We start from the raw sequence: 21,243 nt of genomic DNA on the forward strand, positions 1-21,243 counted from the left end.
TCCTGGGACCCTCGAACACAACCGTAAGTTACTTTTAGTTTTTAAAATCTTCACGTGAGATTAAACTCAGCTCCTTTCTTAATTGGATAAAATATAAGACAAACTGGGAATTCTTATATAAAATATCTTTGCAGATTAAACATAATAGAGCTAGTATCTACTTCATATCCAGAGCACTTTAAAATGTGGTTTTGAATTTTAGCTCTGACCATGAATTTCCACTCCCTATTTTTAGTTTTCTAATAGTTTGATTTTTAAAATGTCATATCAGGAGATTTGATCTTAATTTCTTGAAAGTAAAAATTTGGAAAGGAATTAGGTTCATCTCACCCATCACTTAGTCAAAGTACATTTTGAATAATAGCATTGTTTTCCTGACCATCTTTATTGCTCAGAGGCATCAGACTGCGGGGCAGAGCCAAGAACCCCCTTAGTGCAAGAAAACCCTCTGAGTTAGTTATGGATGGGATGAATGAATCACTTCCTCACAATGCTCACTTCTAGATATTGACCATAAGAAGAGCTGAAACAATGAGCATAAACTAGCTGCACTATTACATCAGGTGAGAGGAATTATATTTGTTTAGAAAATTCTCATTTTGGTTTGAGACACTTTCTCAGCAAGAGATCAAAATATAATTGTATTTCTCTGAAAAAATAAATCCTCACTGTGGTATTGGATGTAGTTTTCTACATTAATTCAGTGTGTTTGCTTATTCACTCAAGACTTATGGAATGAAAGCTTAAAGTATTCTCTTTAGGTGTCTATTCTATCAACTTTTGCTTTAATTTGTATACTGTATCATTTTCACAAACACGTACTTTAACATGGGGTTTTTTTGTTCTTTTTTTTTTTCCTGACAATTTATATTTTCTTGAATGTTTATTTTAATGACTTTTATATCTTTCCCAGCCATTCATATCCCAACATTGATGGTTTCCCTGATTCTTGGGAGGGTTTTCTCTGTTGATTCTCAAAATCATTCCTCTTTATTGGCATCATCATATTTAGTTCAGCCTGATTTTTTTCTCTCTGTACCAGCTGTTAGAATGTAATTTAGACCATCAAACAAGATTATAGGTTGAGTTTTCAGACTTGCTAAGCCTTATCTTATCTCTTCTCTCATTAAAGACAATGATAAACTCTCCCTAATTTTACAGGAACAGAAATAGTGGTAAGATAAAGGCTTTCATTCTGTGAAAAGCAATTACAATTTTGACTTTTTCTTCTCTTCTCTTCCAAGATATTTCCAAGGTGTCATCCAAAAAATTCTTATCCTCTGAAACTTGAGGACTTAAAGAACATTTTCTTATTTATTCTTTTTTTCTTATTTTGTGGTAGCCAAAAAGACAAAGCTCTTTTTGCTGTAGAGAAAGTGTACTAAACATAGGTCAGGTAGTTATTTGAACTGGTGTGATGGCTGCTGTACCCCACTTTGTGGCAAAAGTAGACCAACAATTTATTTTGATCTGATTAGAATCAACTAATTTTGTTAGGTTTCATTTCTTCCTTCTATGGGAAAACAATTATTTTATTGTGAATTTTAGGATACAGCTACTGTAGGTTAGCACAGGTTCATTAGAATGCCATCTATTTTCACAGCTTTATAGTTTGAATTAGAGAGGCTGGAATAATATAATATATTTCCAGGTTTTTTATGTTTTTTCTATGAGTTTTATAATTAGCGAGCTAATAAAAATTAGTAGTAGTAGTGACAGCCTTGTTTGATCTGTAAAATAAGTAAAAAAATAAGCAGTTGCAAGTATTTCCAGCAGAAATGTGCAATGACTATCTTTCCAATGAAATAAAAATGTGATGGAATAAACCAGAATTGTATTGATAGGTAAATATTTTAATCACTGTTCATAAAAAGGGAACCTAAAATGTCCTAAAAGTATTGGACTAGGTCTTTTTATGTCTCAGGTTTAAATTAACCTCAAATGAGTTAAACAAGTTTGTGCCAGTTTAGAGGCTTTTTTGTGGATTACAATAGGTTTAACAGTCTTCTTTGCCACTGTGGACATTAACAATTGTGGTGGGAAGCAGGGAAAGAATTTGGAAAGCTTTAGAACTCAAGATTTGTGTATTGTTAATAAAATGGTCCTGCCTCCAAGAGGAAAATTCTCAGTACCGTTGAAAAATGTTACTTTTTTTTTAATTTATTTTTTTGTTAGGAACATCCATTTACTTTGTTTAGAAAATGCTTGTACTTGAACACATCATAATTTCACGGTAGTTGGTTGATATTGCTGTTTACTCTCATAACTTAACTACAGTATCCCCATAGATACTGTAGCTTCCTGACAGTTGGCAATGTAACTGAAAAAGGCTTAATAGTGAATTAATGATTTAACTGAAGTGTATAAATGAAATGTACTTTTGTAATGCATATACATTCTTCTGTAACTTTTTTCTTTCAGAAAACTTCTTCAATATGATTTTGTGTGTTTTGCTTTTCTTGTTACACAGTAAGTAAAACTATGTGAAATAAGAGCATTGTAGGATTTATTAATTCTGGATTACATAATATTTACTGAGAAGTGAAAGCACCTGTGGCGCTACCACTGAGAAAAAGGATAAGTTCAATAAAATTTTGGAAAATCAGCAGTTTACTTGTGACGGTTTTTTTGACTCCTTTTCCCAGAAATTTACAGATGAGTTTATCCAGGCACTTATTGTCTATCAAAAAAAAAAAAAAAAAAAAAAAAAAAAAATATATATATATATATTCTTGCTTCAACTTTAAGGTACCATATATTGAAGGTATAATTAACAATGCAGGACATAAATCAATAATAAAAACTAGTCTGTATTGTGCACTGAAGTGAGTTTATATGTTTTATAAGGCCTGAGTGGAAGCCAATATGTCTGCTGTAAAGAGCATTGAACATGAAATGAAAGGTGTTTCTGGTAAATAGAAACTGCTAGAATGTTCTGGGGACCTCAGACATTCAGTTCGGTATTAGGTCTTAGCGGAAATAGCGAGGAGTCCTTGACTAAATTAACAAAAGCAGAGTCACAGAAATACCTAAAATATGTTACAATTGTAAAAATTTTTGATGGTTCACTTTTTTTTTTTCATTTGGGGAATCAGTAGTTTCAAAGGATTGTCAGTGAATTACAAAGAGTTTCCCCTATGCCCACATCCCTAAAAAGCCCCAAAACTGCCAACAGCCCAAACTCCAGTGTAACCTGTTTGCATAGTCAGCATGTGCCAACACTCCTACCTTCTGACCTGTATGCTTTATATTGGGTGTTAGGAATTTTGAACTAGTGAGTTTATTCAAACATCAAACCACTGAACCAATTACAATCTTGCATGAAAAATTTGTGACTGAAGATAATACCTTAATTGGTCACACCCACATCATTCAGGGAAGACTTGATTCAAATACTGAAAATTAAATCTAAAATATGGGGACAAAATTAAACAGGCTTTAATTACAAAGATAAGCAAATTGGAGCATTTTTTTTTTTTCAGAGAACTGGTGAATTGCACCATATATAAGAACTGGACTGTTCATATCAGGACTGCATAATTTTATGAAAGACCAAGCCAAAGCTTAGGACTTGATATAGTAAGGATCATTATTCTTTTGCATGCCAGATATGCTCACATCTGTTTCCAATATTTGGGGTTTGGAATTTGCTAGAATTTTGCTATTTGCAAGATAAGCATGGCTCATGAAAATAGCCATAGTGTATGGCATCCACACCACTTCTCATAAAACAATTGAGGCCTGAGAAAACAGTGAAAATGGAAAAAAAAAAAAAAAAAAAAGCAGTGCCACAAACAGAGAAAAAAAACCAAAAAGAAAACAAAAGACATTTCCTAAAAGAGGAGCACATCTCTGTAGCTGGATACAGCATGGAGCTGGGGGGGCAAACTGTGTGCAGAAGCTGAATGCTGTTTACTTCACAGTGGTTGAGATACTAAGAAAATCTTGTCGAGCCCAGAAATGGCACACAAACACAGTAATTGAAGAGCCTGTCTGAGCTGGAGGCAGTCTGTGACTGCTGAATTCCTCCAAAGTGTAAGCTCATCTGGAAACACCTAGGCATGAATGATAAAGGTGAATCGGAGGAACAGGCTCCTTCTGGAGTGCTATGTTTTAGGGGCCATTATTGCAGCTAACCAAATCTCATCATTTTTCTGAAGAAGTGGTTCTCTCTTGGATCAAAATAATAGGGAAAAAAAATAAAAGGAGGTAAAATTTTTGTAGGGAATCAAAATGCATTCTTAAATATTTTGAGAATCTTAAAAAACTTAATATAGGAATGCCTAGCTATCTTAATGTCCTGACTGTCTTTCACATTTTAGGAAACACCCCAGGGTCCTTTGTTGATAGTCTCGCAACCTTGTTACAAACAAATGGTGCAAGATATATGGCCCATGAGACAGCAGGGTCAGATGGAATTCTGGGGCTCCTGTGTATTCTAGACGTGTATGTATACCTGAGGGTATTCTGAAACATAAGCCATGCTGTCCCTGTTTTCCTTCTTCTTATTGGGTCGTTCAGTATAGATTATCCAGAGCCAGCTTTTAGGATGCACTACTTGCTAAGCAAAGTCGACAGTTGGTAAAGTTAATTTCAAACTAAGCCTGTAGGCCACTTCTGCTCTGTAACATAGATGTGGAATTTAAATTTTATAATGCTCTACGCAGTGCCCAGATCAGATTCGATAACAGTAATTGCAGGGGGAATAGTACTCTGCTTGGGGGGTAGTGCCTCAGAGCACTTCTCATATGCCATGTTGCCTTGCATGCAGGTATTTTTTTCTTTTAAACTCTTGCTTTTTCATTCCATTCTCACAAATAAGGTGTGGATCAGCACATGGGGGGAATTTTCAATGAATCAAGATGGGATACAAGACTGCAATATGACACCTTGTTTAACAAAATTTAGCATTTTTAAAAATTGCGCTTTGTTGTGCTTGTATGAACTGATAGTGAGACAAGGTATGTTTCTTAACAGAAGGTATGATTTTTAATAAATTGATTTCTGTCCTCTGGTTTCATTATATCAGAGGTACATTCACATACTGCTACATAGTGCAAATGAAGTTAATTTTTCCCCCTCCAAAAAAAAAAAAAAAAAAAGCACTCTAGCAATATGCTGCAGTATTCAGAAGACCAAACTACATAATCTTTTCTCAAAATCATTTGTTCTCATATTAGAATAATATTCTAACTCATATTAGAATAATATGATAGGATTTATCATCAAGAAAAGTAGGAAAATATAGGAAAATTTATAAAAATCTGAATTAAGAATAAAACTCGAAAGATTTAATGCATGGTCGGTGCCCTTTTTTGAACACATGAAATTAAATTTCCAAGAAAAATAATAAGATTTATAAGATGAATGGATGTCTCGTACTTACAGCACAAAATGTGGAAGTAAATTAGCATTTGAATATCCTCAGGCACTAAACCAGAAATTCATGACCCATTTTCTTGTGGAACAGAAACATTTGGAGCAGTGCAATCATCTCAAGTGAAATATCTTAAATGCCTGGAATATACATTTTGTATGTGAATACATGTGTGTGCACATGAATACATACATTAACCTTTTCTTTTGGAGTGGAATACTTTTCTGTGGCTATTATGTTGTGTTAAATATAAAAACCTTTATTTATCAACCAGGTTTGTAGCATGAAGAGCATTGCTATAGGCCAGCTTCATGGGACTGTACCTTCTGGTAAAACCAGTGTTCTCCTTCAGGTTCTTTCCACAGACTCAGCTGTCACTGCAACAGCTGTCAAAATGAAGATACTGATAACACTCGAGGTATGCAGTGAGGCTTTCCTTCTTGGCATGCCCATTCATTCACACAGAGGGAAGAAGCTTAAAAGAGGTGACTTTTTCTCAGTCCACACAGCTGACTTTAATCAAACAATTTAACCTAGATCTTCCTCTTCCCAAGGTTATGGAAGACAAGGAGAAAAGATAAAAAAAAAAAGACAAATCTTCATTTACATTCTTCCTGTCTTTAATATAAACAGTCCTGGTTTTGTATTTTTCTCAGTTTTATGCCACAGTGTGTTTTCTCTGCAATGTAGGAGATTTCAGATTTGTTTGGAGTCCCAGAAAGACATCTCAAAGCAGCAGTGGAGGAGGAATAATAGGTCAGTTTTCTCAAAGATGATAAAGCCTAATAATTAATAGTTAAACCTTGTGAGCTTTTCTCATATCAAATAGTTCTATGCAGACTTTCCTCGTGATACGTGACATTGACCCGTCACTGGGCTGGAGGTTATCCCAAAGGCTGTGGAACAGAGGCTTTACTTTGAATATTTTTAGATTAATATTTACTGGAGAGAGAAACTGAGAGTAGAGGGAGCACTCTGTCTTTCCTCTGTCTCAACACTGGCTGATACAATACACACACCATCTCATGTGACATGGATTAAGGCGTATGGTGCTCTGATATTCCTCACTCCATTGAGGTTTTCATCTACCTCTGAATTTGAAGAATGTAAATAGTGTCTAACAGTCTTTGATACATGGTTAATTGCACTTACAGAAAGTATACAAAATTATCTGTTCTGTGTTTCTGTCTATTGTAAAAAAACCCTAAATTTATTTTATGATTCATGATATTATTCATATCCCTAACTTCATATTCTCATCATCAGACAACAGTGATGAAGGTCTGTTATGAAAAGATGGTAAGTCATCTGACAAAATTTTTCTTGTTAATTCACAGAAAGAGAAGAATACTTGAATATCAATGTTGAGATTATTGACTTTTATTCACCATTGTATTGATAATGCTTTCTAAAATACAGTTTTTTTCTCCATACTAATTAGATAAATTGAAGCAAGACAAATACATATTTGACTGTTTTATATAAAACTAGCATTTCACACATGAAGATTCTTTTTCTAAATATATGTTACCGTCTTCTAGACCATCTGGCAGATTCCTCGGCCTAATAGGTTTTACCAGAATTTTAAACCTGTTCAGATTTCAAATTTCAAGTCTTATTAGTCTCACCCTTTTCTCTAGTATGCTGTTGCACATTGCACAGTTATTGAAACAGATCCTGAAAAAAGAATAATTCCTGGACTTTGTTTTGTGTTTTATCTTAGCAACATATAGATACACTTTCTTTCAGTGTAATTATGCCCCACATAATTATCAGGGTCAGAGAAGAATGAAGAGAATGAGGCGATCCAAATGCTGGAGAAGTTTCCACTGCTGCCCCTGGAGCCAACCACAGGAAAGCAGGTAATTCCCTGCAGTTTATGGAGCAGATTATGCCAGAGCAGGTGGATATTTATTTAAGAAATGATGGCCTGAAGATGACACACACCGGAGCTGGTTCATCTTAAGTACTGCAGCCCATGGAGATTGCCCACACTGGCACAGAGGAAGTGTGAGAGGAAGGAGTGACAGAGAAGGAACTTTTACAGACTATCTGAAAACCCCATTCCCCGCCCCTTTGTGTCACTCAGGATGAAGGGCAGTGGGAAGAGGAACTGGGAATGAAGGAATTCATTTAACCCTGTTTTTTCAATGAAGATAACGGGTAAGTGATCTCACTGTCTTCATCTTTGACCATAGGCTTTTACATCTTATTTCCATCTTCCAGTTCAGGAAGGGGAGTGAGAGGGCTGCTGGGTGGGCATTTGGCTGCTGGCCAGTGGTAACTCATCAAATGCTAAAATGCTGATCAAATTGTCTTGAATTAAGACAGGTTTTTTCCCTCCAAAATGGTCTGAGTTTTTGATAAGTGAGTAGTTAGTATATTATGGCTGCTGATCTTACATTATCTACATTTTTTGTAAATCGTGATACTTTACATGCTCTCTGGAATTCAATCTTTATGTACTAACTTATTTAGAACTGAGTGTTGAAATCAAAGTTTGCTTTTGACCATGTCTAGATTTCATGCTTTAGACTTTATTAGTCACTTGTATATAGCATAGTTATTTAATTTTACTGTTAGAAATTTTATTATTTTATCTAACCCTTTTTAATTACTGTTTTCTTTGGTTTGAATTAAAACATCTGAATTCATAGCAAAGTACAATCTGCTTCTGATGTGACATTTGCAGTAGGTTGTTGATTATTAGTTAATTTTTTGTCATCTTTGGTTTATTTTTTTTTTTTTCTGAAAATGTGTTTTACTATAAGCAGAGCCCAAAAACTGTCCATGATTTTTTTTAAAGTTACTAGACAGCTTAAATGCAGCAGCTGACCATATGAACACTCCTACTTGAATATGAGAGCTAAAACAAGTCTACTTAAGGCACTGAAATTTACTAATCGCAAAAAATCATCAAACTGTACCATTCGTTCACCTTTGATTTAAGGGACAAAATGTTCGGGAGTAAATTTTGATTACCATGATCCAATTACTTCCAACCTTTAGCCAGTTTTAGCCAGTCTCATATTTAATGTCTTATTATAATCACCATTTTCAGACAATCCTTTAAAGAGGATTGTGCAAGTACTTTGCTTTCATGAAATTTGTCATGTAAAATTAACCCTAATTTTTGGTAACCCCAGTGAATGTAAGTAAGTAAAAACAGGGTATTGGAAAATCATAAATTCCCTCAATATGAACAAGCTTAACAATCTGTTTCTATGGTAGGAAAAGAAAGACAATGGTATGCTATGGTTCAAGAGATTATACTTGAATTTTTAATTAGCTCTTAACTTCAGACAACATACTGTGAGGCTTGTTCTTTAACATCATGAGAACACACCTGCACCTATGGTAATAAAGCCAAATTAATAGTTAGAAAGTTGCCATCTAAAATAACGATATGAGCAGCCAAAAAAAATCATAGAATCATGGAATGGTTAGGGCTTGGAGGGACCTTAAACATTTAGACATCATCCAGTTCCAAGCCCTCTGCCATGGGAAGGGTCATCTTTCACTCGATCAGGTTGCTCCAGGCCCCATCCAATGTGTCCTTGAACATTTCCAGGGATGAAGATATATCTGGGCAAAACAGTGCCACCTTCATTCAGAAAAAGAGAGCTTTGTTCATACCTGAAGCAGAACAGATTAATTTGGGCACTCCTTTCACAAAGATGTACATATTCCATAGGGTTTGGAAGCATACTTGATACATGGTCCAGCTCCTGCTACTGCATCTAAAACTTGAGAGTACAAGGTGCTGTTCTGGATGCATATCTTTAAGCTGGATGGACTTCTCAGCAATCCTTTGTCTCTCTCAAAGTTGCTCCTGAAACACTTTGTACTAACACATCTTAGGACCACTCCTGAATGGTATGGTTTCCATTGCAGAATTACACTAGTATAGGTGTTGACTTCATGATTGACAAAACCACCCTGTCCAGTTCTTTGGAAAACCAAGTTGTCTCAGGTAATAACAAAACTAAGTCTGATCTGTGTCTTATGTCAGTGAAGACCTAATTCCAATGTAAAATATTCTGCTGCTTTTGCTTTAGAGGAGCTCTAGACTGTCAAAATATTCAGACCTGATTCTACACATGTTTTATTCCTGTTGTCCCTTGGGACTGTGGTCAGTTCTGCAATGGGCTTTGCTGGAAAGACTTTAAAGGTTTGCTCAACGTCTGTATATTTTTACTGCCTGAAAACTTTTGCAGGCCTATCAACTGATATAATTTCTGTCACAGACAAAAAATTTGGTTGAATGTTATTGCTCTGTGTATGGATTACCTTTTGTTGCCAAATCTAAACTGCTGCAACCTGTTCTATTACACTTTTGAGTGGCAGTCCAGTGGAGGGATCTTATCCTGTATGACAACAGAAACTCAGCTTCTGTTAATTGAGGTAGAAGAGTGTAACTTTAAGGGTCCGATCCTTAAAACAAATAAGTATGATCCTCATTCTCATAACTAACTATTAGAATATGCCTTTTTTATTTTTTCTGCAACATCAAACTGCCTGAAATACCAGGTTGCTCTTGAATTTTGAAAAGCAGATAAACGTCTCTAGCTCTCAATGCTTCTGAAGTGCCCAGTTACAAAATAGTTGTCAGAGACAAGTTATCTCATTCAAAGATCCTAAAATTCTCTGTTCTCCTGCAACTCACTGGGCAATTTGGCAAGAATACTAGGCCAGGTTTTATTGGATACTTGTCTGTGTTTTGGCAAGTGTTAGTTGAAACAGATGTTTATATATAACACTTTTATTTTTGAAGCATGCTTCATCTTAAAACTAGTTTGGTTTATTGCCCTTGCTTACTCCTTTTGGAAACTTGTTACAGAGTATTCTGTCTCTGATGATTCCAACTTTGAATTTCCAACCCAAATGTATTTATTAGCCATCTAGAAATATTTTTTATTAGGTCAACATTGTTGTTTATTTTAAATACCTTTTCATTTTCTTTTGTGTTTATGCCTAACCACTCCATATATTTATGCAGAGCAATCTTATCACTTCCCAGTTCATTTTACTAAATTAAACAAGACAAGACCTTTTAGTCTTATTTCACATTGCTTTGGATACTCTGGGGACCTCATCACATAAAACTTATAATTGCATTTGCTATTTGATGGATGTGACACATTGTTGTCAACAATCACCCAGCTGGTCCACACTGTTTTTTCTCTTCCAGCTGTTGAGATTAGAACCTACTTTTGTTCCTTCTTTAATGTTTGTTCCTCCTTTAGTGTTATACAACCCCATACTACCCACTTCTGTACTATGCTGTGGTTTGCTTGATATTGTTTTACTAATGTTTATCAGATAGCATTTACTTTTGTGGCTGCATGAAATGTAATGAAAATATGAAACAAGATCTCTACCATGGCTGACCCTTGACTAACTCTTTCAGTTGATTATTCCCTTCTCAGGTTTGTCAGTTGCCAGCTGCTTTTCTGTCAGTTTATGGTGCAATTTTTGCTCTGATGTTCCCCCACTTGTTAATTTCCATAGGTAATCTATCAGACGTTTTGCCATATGTCTGATAGATTAACTATATTGTTATTTTTCCTTCTTATTTTATGTAATAGGCTATAGTTATGAGGCTAATCCAAATCCAAAACTCTTAGGTAACTTATTTTGAATTTTGTCACATATCTACTTACCATGGCTTCTTGTATTACTTCAGTAAACAAATACATTCTTTCCTTTAAAATAACCCAGTTTTTACCTGTAATTTATACAGTCATTACCTTCAGATAAAGAATGGATTCATGTAGTATACTGAACTCTATAGGGTCTATGGGACACATATACTTAAATTCTTTTTTTGTCATAATAAAGACTTGAATTATGTTTTATTAACTCTTAAATATGTCCATTTCTTGTCCACTTCTTATACAAATTATGCTAACGAGTAAATCTCCTATTTTGCTCCTTCTGAATGTTTTGACTTTCAGATAAAATACCTAAATAGTCACTGGAACCCAGAATGAGAAAGTGAGAATGAGTCCAGGCTGATGCTTTTTGGAAAGAAGAGGCCTCTGTTCCTAAATATAATGAATATTCAATTTTTCATGCAAGACAGAAGAGACTAGACATAGGAGATTAGGGAGACTTTGTCCCTTAGTTTCCCAATGTGCTTTTAACCTGTTGGGGCTCCTGGGAAGTGAGCGCTAGAGTTTGAACACTAGAGAAAGAAAATTCAGTTGTATTACTCTTACTTGTAAGCAGTTGATAAAATAGGAGTATAAAATTTCTTTTCATCCTCTTCTGGCTGCTTTGTGAGTATGGCCTTATATTTTTCTCTAAATTTCTCAGAAAACCTGAAAAGAGACATAGTGTTTTTTATGTGAAAGAGTTGACTGTTTCACCTAACTTATATTTGTTTAATTGTGGGGGGAAGTGGCAGTGAAATGAAGGTTTGTTTCTTTTGGCAAAAGATTTATAAATAAAAGCAGTTTATATCTCACAATTGAGAGTAAAGGGGGATATTTTGTTTTGGCTTGTTTGCTCCCTGAAATAAAAAATCCATTTATACATGGTTACAAACAACTTATTTCTGTTTCTTATTCCAGCTTCTTGGTTTTCATAGAAATACCTGATATGTTGAATTGGATTAAATACTTCTTACACTAAATATATAGGGAAATGTATAAAGAGTAGTTCAAGGCTGTCGACACAGTCACATCTGCCAGGAACTCTATGCACCTATGGATTGTAAATGTGTTACTTACATTATTTGCACTTGTAAGTGTTATATTTTAGTTATCATCTTTCAAAATCTAGGATCACCAAAAAGGACGTTTTAAGGACAAAATCTGGTTGTATTATTGAATAAAATTTAATGGACTAAGCTTTCTATATGACCTTATATTCCTGAATAAACAAGAAAGGAGATGCTTCCAAAAATAGCTATGGAACAATCTGCTCTTATATGTATATAACAGGCATGTAGATAAGTAAAATTTGTTGATTCATTAATAATAATACTTCTGATGTAAAAGAATCTTTGACTCATGCTAATTTACATACTGAGAAGGCTCCCAGAACTGTTTAATTTTATTTCAATATTTAGTTACTACTGTTTGGGGAAAATACTGAATATGAAAAATTAAGATAGCAATATAAGAGAATTAGGAAATCATTATACTGTAATAGTATAATTTATTTAAAAAGTTGTTTTACCTTTCCATAATCATGGAAAGCTAAACTAACAACTAGATGTTGCCTTGTAATGAAAACACCAACTTGTCATCAACAATTTGTAATGGTTCATTTTATTCTTGTATTGCCTTTTCATCTAAAGTAGTGGGACCCATACATGAAACTGTTACTTCTTTTACAATAAATTGAATGAACCATCAATTAGTATAAGTTAATCTGTTTCTTTTTTTCTCTAAGATCTAATAAATCAACCTTTTTTCAGCATGTAAAAAGAAATCTCTTTTCAGAGTCTCTCCTTAGGAAAGCAACCAGAAAATTATGATTGCATGAATGTGACAAAATTAAATCTGTTTTTTGCAGATTTATCACAGAATCATAATCTTTAGTTACCGGTCATTACAAGGCCTGAACACTTGCAGTTCACCAAACTACAGTTTATAGCCTTGGACTACTTGCTAATAAATGGCCTTATTTTTATTACTTTATTGAAACCCTGGATTAACATTTTTTTAGAGTTTCCTTGCATTGCCTTGGAAGAAAAAAATAGACTTCCACAAAACTGTTAATTAGCATTTTAAAATGCCATTTTAATTGTTTGAAAAGATATGTGGCATAATTTCAGACTTTTTTTTCTAATGCCACCACATTCTTGTTTATTTATTTCAAGCGTTTTACTGCAAAGTTAATAACACTTGGTATATTTTTTTTTGTAGCATTTAAAACAGCCCAAGGGAGACAGTGTAAAACATGCAAAGTTTTATGTAAGACTGATTTTTCTGCACCTGCAAAAAGGCATATTATTCTGGTAAAGGGGGAGAAAAGTGGATACTAATCCTCTCTAGGAGCTGCAACAGGTGGAACCCCATCTTGGAGATAAGTGCAAAATGTTGCCATCTACATAAAATCCAATGTCAGTTTTAGCCTAAGGAATAAAAGTCAACTGGTTTATAAAGGAAAAAGAAAAGCAATATTCCTTGACAATATAAATTTCTAAAAGTTAGTGACTGAAATCAATGTGTGCTTTAATGGTTCTGTTGCACCAAGATGCAGAGATTTTTTTTTTTTTTTTTTTTAGTGTCATCCCAACCAGCATTATTAAGCTGCATAATTACGACTGCATAAAGCTGTTGTAACATGATGTGGTTCTATTGTTCCTTAGCCGTGCAGGTACCCTCTAACTACATGAAATACAAAGATGGCTGGAAAAAATGCTATACCTTTTATCATTTCAGGCCATTTTCCAAAGAGACACTTAAGAGATAATTGTGTACATGTCCATGAGGAAAGGCTTTTCTTTTCCCAGAGTTTCAGGAGGTCTTTGGGAAAACGGATTCTGATTAAATATAGCTGTCTTGTCCAGTGAAAAATAGAGGAGCTTTACTTGTTGTGATAGAAAATTATGTGCCTGAATGTAGTGCCTGAAAAATGAAAAAATGTTTACATCTTTCCTAAGGTTCCTGGATAACCTTTTGCCACAGCAAATCTCACAGGTCCCTCAAACTTTCAAGGAGCAGACATATTAAGGATATTTCAAAATATCCTTTAGTAATTTTTTTCTTAACTCTGGGCAGAAAAAAGTCAGAATTTCTCCTTCTCTATTGTACATAGAATGGAGCATTCAAAGAATGCCTCAAAATGGGTTCTAAATTTTTATTCACTATAAAACTGACAATTGCACAAATGACATTTATTTTGAATAGGAAGATGAGAATCGGTGCTATTTTTAACTAGATTTCAGCTTCTAAGCATTTTTAAGTTTCTAGAATTTTCATTGACTTTTTTCAAGAGCATCAAGTTACATTTACTATATAAGTCCTAGAAATTTCTGGTTTCAACACACTTGTTACACTTTATTTTTCAGGCTCCTCCCTAGAGTGGTTCAATGTCTTTTACTAATCTTTTCCTGTAATTTCCCTATTTTATCAATATCACAGGTTTGAGTTCTAATCCTCTAGTGATTTGTAGTTAGTATATATGTTTATTATTCATTAAAGCCTTTAAGAATTGTAATGTTCGGAGACAGCATGTTTTGTTACACTTTTAACAAAGTGTAAAAGAAACAAGTTGGTTTTTTTTCCCATCTTTTTAGCTTTCAATTTCAAAGAGTGAGTCAAATATGAGTAATGAATTAATGTTAAGTTTACAATTCCTTTTTTTAATGTAAAGATGCCTTTCTTTTAAAGAAGTTTTCTGCTTTGGTGCTTACTATGTAGATTTCAATTCTTCATAACACTCAGCATTTCTCAAAAATTCCTTTGAGGTTCCCTTATGATAGCTGAGCTTCTCTGAAAATCTACTGTTAAATTTCAGACAAGGTTTATATGCACACTTGAAATTCACTATTTCAGCAAACAGACTTCAGAAATCAGTTTATGTGAACTGGTCTGGAATTAATCTCAGACAATAGAATGCCTGCTGACCATGGATTGTCATTACTAGTTTTACAGTTATATTGTGGTCAGCACTAGCTCAGCTAAATTGGTTGTAAAAGTAGATCAAAGATAGATAACAGGATGCACATTGCATTATTTCCTTTTCTCATCCTAAAAGCTTTTTCATAATTTGTCAAAACTACTGTGTTTTTGCTTCATTTAAGACTCAACACTCATTGACTTGTTGTCTCTTCTCCCTTCCCCCCGCTCTTCTCTCTCTTCTTACCCTTAAATAAATAAGACAGGGAGTAGCAGAGATCCACATTTTGACAACTGCTTTCACATGAAAGGCAAAGTTAGAAACATCCTATCAGCTTGCATCTTTTTCAAGAAGAACTGGGGGAGAAAGGCAGGGAATTGTGTCTTTGTAAATATGAAGAGGTGGATCCCCAAGAATTCTACCTCATGCACAAAGACATTTATAAAGGAGGTTTGATTCAAAAGCCATGGACATCAATAAAAAACATTCTGGGAACTAGCCTGAGTCCTCATTTCACAATCCATCCACTTTATTGTAGTTTCACTTCTCTCAGTCAACATTGTCCACAAGATTTTCAAAGTAAATTTTTAACATTTTTGGTTCATTTTCAAACCTCTTTATTAAACAGTCAGCTTTGTATAAACACAAACAATGTATTTTGGTAAAATAAGCTTTTCACAGGAAAGTAATATTCTAAACAGTCTCTTTAGTCAGCAACACCAAGAGGTAAACAAAGATTTAATTGAGGAGATTGTACAAGGTTATGAATTAACTAATGATGGAAAACACAGCCAGTGTTATGAAAGGGCAGGTTCTAGTTCTTGTACAACATGTTGAGTATTCAGAAAGTTTAATACATATAAAAATATAATGAAGGTAGATTAAAGTGGAATAAGGGGTCTAATCCTAGACTACATTGGGAAGAGCATTGTCAACAGGAAAGGGAGCTGATCCTACTCCTTTCTTCAGTGCTGATGATGCCTCACCAGGGGTTCTGTGTCCAGTTCTGGCTTCTTCAGTACAAGAGATACCTGAAACTATTGGAATGAAATCAGAAAAGAGCTATGAAGATGCTTAAGGAACTGGAGAACCTCACTGAGAAGGGAAGGCCAGGGTGTCTGGGCCTCTTTAACCTGGAGAAGGGATGACAGAAGGGACCTCATCAAAGTCTATAAGTATCTGAAGGGAGAGTGTCAAGAGGATGGCTCTTAGTGGTGAAGAGAAATAAGACAAAAGGAAATGGGTAGAAACTGATGCACAGGAAGTTCCACCTGAATATGAACTTGTTTACTGTGCTGGTTGCAGAGCCCTCACTGGAAATATTCAAAAGTTGTTTGGATAAGTCCTGACTGATGTGCTCTTGGAGACTGCAGGGAGGTTGGATCAGATGGCTCATGGAGGTCCCTGCCAACCTAACACCTTCTGTGATCCTGTGAATATAGAATAAAGCATTCTATAGATCATAGAATCATAGACTTGTTAAGTTTTAAAAAAGACCTCCAAGACCATCGAGCCCAATCGTTGGCCAAAAACCATCATGTCAATTAAACCATAGCACTCAGTGCCACATCCAGTTGACTCGTCAGCTCTTCCAGGGATGATGACTCCACCACCTCCCTGGGCAGCCCATGCCAATACCAAAACTTCAGATATAATGGATGTAGCCAAAATAAGTGGTCTGTTTTGGAAGAAAGGATTTGTAATTTGTTTAACATCTCTAATTTGGTTATACATATAAAAACCCTGAATATTCTCTGATAGTAGTTTGGAATACTAAATGTTGGAGGCAAGCATAATAACAGGTTTCTTATCAGATAATGAACTTCTGCTGTAGTATAATTAACCTTTGACACAGATGAGAGTTTTTAATAAAAACAGTTAATTGGAAATTATTCTCTTTTACAGGTCATCACCTTTTAGCACAAGTTTCTACTACCAGCATTTTATTGTTATATTTTCTAGTTGAAGATTTTTGGGTTTTCTTTTTCCTTTTGGGGAAGATTGAATAATTACAGTAGAGAAAAAGATTAACAAAAAGAATCAAAAATTCTTGCACATTTTTATGAGGGAGGAAAGTTTTTCACCCAAGTTCAGTCATAATCCATTGCTTTCAAATGGACACTTAAGGTTCATAATTCTTATGCATGAAAACTTACTTGGAATAAGGAAAGCTGTCAATTTAAACTGCCTAAGTCATCTTGGTTAGGTTCGTCTGCAATTTCTCTAATTCCAGAAAATTTCTCATTCTAGTTGTCTCTCTTATTCCAAAAAGTGAAGGTCTCACACTAGGAGTGAATCAGGAAAATCACCTGAAAAACAGCTGTACCAGAGTAATTGCTCACATAGAGAAGCCTTAACACACTGAAAGGTAATAAGATTGAGTTGGTGGTAATGGTTTCAAATGTATTAAACAATGAAACCAAACTCATTCCTTCCAAGATGCAGGGTTTCGTAGACTTAGAAAACAACAGCTATTTACAGATCTACCTGTTTTGTAAGCACTTAGGACTTCAGTGCATTAAGTTGTTGCTCCAGGGTGACTTATAAGTCTGTCACCTGCTCTACAGTAAATGTGTTTGTACATATGCTGGACAGGGGAAAAAAGAAAGCAACAGAAACTGAGATTTCTCCTGGTGATAACTGGCTTTATGACATAAGCGAGTACACGTCTGATATTTTTAGACCCATGGCCAGCAACTGCACTGATGGTGCTTCATAACTTAGGCATATATCTAGACCTCCAAAGCAGAACAAAACTGTACATGTTTCTATGTACATAGATAAGGCTTTGGATTTCATTCTCATTTTCTATGTAATCTATTTTGTGCAACTTTGCCCTTTAATGTCATTGATCGAAAAATTAAAAAAAAGACAGCCCATGTTCAGCTAAAATGTTTTCTAGACCAGTGATACAAATGTCAACTTTCTCCCTTCAGGTTACCTCAGAAAATTTGTGATAGCTCTTGAAATGGGCAGAATTATTTATGAAGCAAACATTTTTAACATTTTTAGTTACCTGAATTTTCCAGAAAGGAAGTATTGCAGTTTGAGCAGAAGTGATAATTTCAGATTAAGTAAACTGCTGCCAAAACCTCTGTTGTGGTGTAATTATTAAACTTGCTCTCTATGCTAGCACTGTAATCAGTTCCTAGGTAATAACAACCATACTACAAAATAACCATCATGAGTAAAAAGCAGAAACTGTTTTCTTGATGTGTTTACAGCTGTAAGTGGAAAAAAAGTAAAAAAAATCCATAGCCAATCTACATATTGTTCATGTGTATTCCTATTTCCCCTTTAATTTATATGTAGGAGCTTGTCATGGTAAAGTGTCTTTTTGAAACAGTTTTTGCCTGAGGCCCTCTTAGCAATTGGCTCATAATCAGTCTGATCTATTTTGTCAACATCACAGAGAACGTAGTCAAAAAGTCTTAATGTTGTTTGAAAATACAGTTTTCCTTCACTGTTTTTTTTTTCCATCACTACTTGGTAGTGCTCATTTGTGCTGTATAGCAAACTCACACAATTGGTATATGACAATGTCTACACAGAAAAGAATAATTAGCTTCAAATCTAAAAGGAAGAAAGCTTTAGTTTCACACAGGAAAAATGATGATTTAATACTGATTTTAGTGACATAGAAATATAGGCGTTTGCTTATATGATTTGCTTGTAAGACACTCCTTCCTTTGCATTGAGGATAAACTGTTTCTTTTTGGATCTCAAGAAGGCATATCTTGAATAGTTTATTGAGCAAAACATGGAAATATAGAAAATATAGTATCAATAAAATGGTAGAAAAGGTGATAATAATCTTATGACCTTTCTGATGTTAGCAGAAATAATACAAGAGGTAATAGCAATCTGACATTCCTGGTGATGCTGGGAAAACTGGTTGCTACAGCAGCAGACCAGTTCTTGCATGTTAAGTTTATGGCTGGACTCAGTGATCCTAAAGGTATTTTCCAATCTCTGGTTGAACTTTTCACACTAAACAGATCTCATCCATAGTGAGGTGCATTATCATTGTAGTCTTTACAATTTAGTGGGGTTTTCGTAGATGTTAGGAAATCTATGAATCATTTCTGCTGTCAGGTAAAGGACTGTTAAGTATAAGGGTGCGTTGCTTAATCTCAGCATTAAAATAAGATTTGTAGATGGTGTTGTCCAAATGGACAAGCTTTGCCATTACAGGTAATCAGCCAAATTCATCCAGCAGTCCCTGAGTGTTGCTTTGAGTATGTTACCACACACTGACATAGGGAAAAGTCTGGGACAGCTAAAACACAGGGTATATGTGGTTCCTCATTGCTAACACACAAGCCTTGACAGTCAATGTCTCTGGTTGTACTCTGAGAAAATTCTGCTCAAAGACACCATGCTCTTCCAATACCTTCTGCAGTGACCCACTACAAAAACAAGCATAACAAGACACACTCTTCCAAGACAAACTCCTTAAGAGGCTGTCTTTCCTCTTTTCTTTGCAATCATGCACATCATACTCCAAAATGACGTTAGATTCCTTGGCTGATTGTCTTTGGCAGGATGCAGCTGAGAGTGCTTGTGATAGCAAATTGAAAAGTGCAGCCAAATGTTCCTGGTGATCCAGCAAATATTTTTCTTTGCTCTTTTCTTTCCTTAGGCACTGCAGATGATCAGAATAAGAGACCATCCAAGGGGAGGCTGCTATACATGAAATAACACTGGGGAAAACCAAGTACATTATGACCAACTCTTACACTGCAAACAAAACAGACATATATTTCAGGAATTACACGACTTTAAGGCAGTCTGAATTTTCTAGTTCCATAGAATATGCTAGAAAATATTAAACAGATTCAAATTCAATCTTTAGGCCATCCTAGGCAGGAAACTGGGCTGAGCATTTTTGATAAAGATGAAATAAATTCAGAGCTAGATAAACCAGTGTCTAAATAGGGATATCTGAACATGAAAGTTATCCTTTAAAAAAAAAAATAGCTGAGCAAGGTATTTTTTAAATGGACACATATTAAAAAAAAAGCTTTCATACTCTACACATTCAAATATTTGTACCACTTAAAAGAAGTGGAATTATAAATGTTATATATATAATAGAAAAAACAGCAATCAATCCCAAAAATTAATTTCAGCCTCCAAGACATGATTTTTAAAAATTACATCAGGCAAGGATTAGTGTACAGAAGAGAAATTCAGAAGTCAAGTCACAGGCACCCTTTAGCCCATGTACGTGTACCTATGATGCTGATGAAGTCATGTGTCTTCTGACCTCATTGAGAGTACTGACATTGCAGAGGAGAATGCTTCTAAATAGTGTGACTATTTAGATGGGAAGGACTGATTTGTAGGTGAATATATCAGGTCAACATTTCTCATTTTTCTCATACTGAGATAGATACTAAATATATTTTTTATTCATTTGCAGATATTTCTGCTGAGTGTAGCAACAGAGTTAACGTCAGACCCTAATCTTCTGAAGTGTCTTGTAGATAATCCTTCTGCAAAGAGAACCTGTAACTTGTAACATCACTCATTTGTTAAACCTCTGGATCTTAAGGTGTAAGACTGCTGACAAATGCAAGCTGCTACCTTTCTTAATAATATAATGTTCTCTCCATGGCTTTTCAGGGCAGCAGTGCAACAAGTTTTGAAATGGATAGAGTGGCTGTTCATAACTCACTATGACATCCTTCCATCAGTGGGCATTAGCAGATGCTTTCTGAAGAAGAAATTACATACTTAACTGGAGAAAAAGAAAGTGTCCTAGTTACCAGTTGTGTGTTTTTAAGGGCGATTATAAGTAACCAAAGTTTGTATTATTGTAATAAATCTTTCACGACACACAGTGAGTAAGAAGGATCAAAAGTTGTGAGATAAATTCTTTTTGCTCATAGTATTTTATCGCTCATATGCAGAGATGATACACAGATAGAAATTACTGGTGAATAAAATTTTGCAAGTCAAAGCCACAGAGAAAGACCATAGGATAAAATTATCAAGGAACTTGAAGATAACATAAAAACCTAATGAAAAGGCATGTTTTAAATCATCACTGTAGCAGTACATGTGTCTTTGAAACCAAACGCAAAAGCAAGTTTCATTATAAGAAATATTCAGAACCATATGTGAAGTTATAAAACTGTGATGGATTTTTACTTTTTTTTTACCCTTGACAAAATTGCTTCATTATTGCTGCTATTTTTTATTTTTTCCAATGTAGCATGTGATATTTTTTGTACTGGGATGATATCTACCATAAAGTTCAAGTTAAAGAAAAATAGCTGTCATTA

Source organism: Onychostruthus taczanowskii, unplaced genomic scaffold (assembly GCF_017590055.1).
Source record: "Onychostruthus taczanowskii isolate IOZ18803 unplaced genomic scaffold, ASM1759005v1 scaffold4, whole genome shotgun sequence".
In the NCBI taxonomy this organism is placed as follows: Eukaryota; Metazoa; Chordata; class Aves; order Passeriformes; family Passeridae; genus Onychostruthus; species Onychostruthus taczanowskii.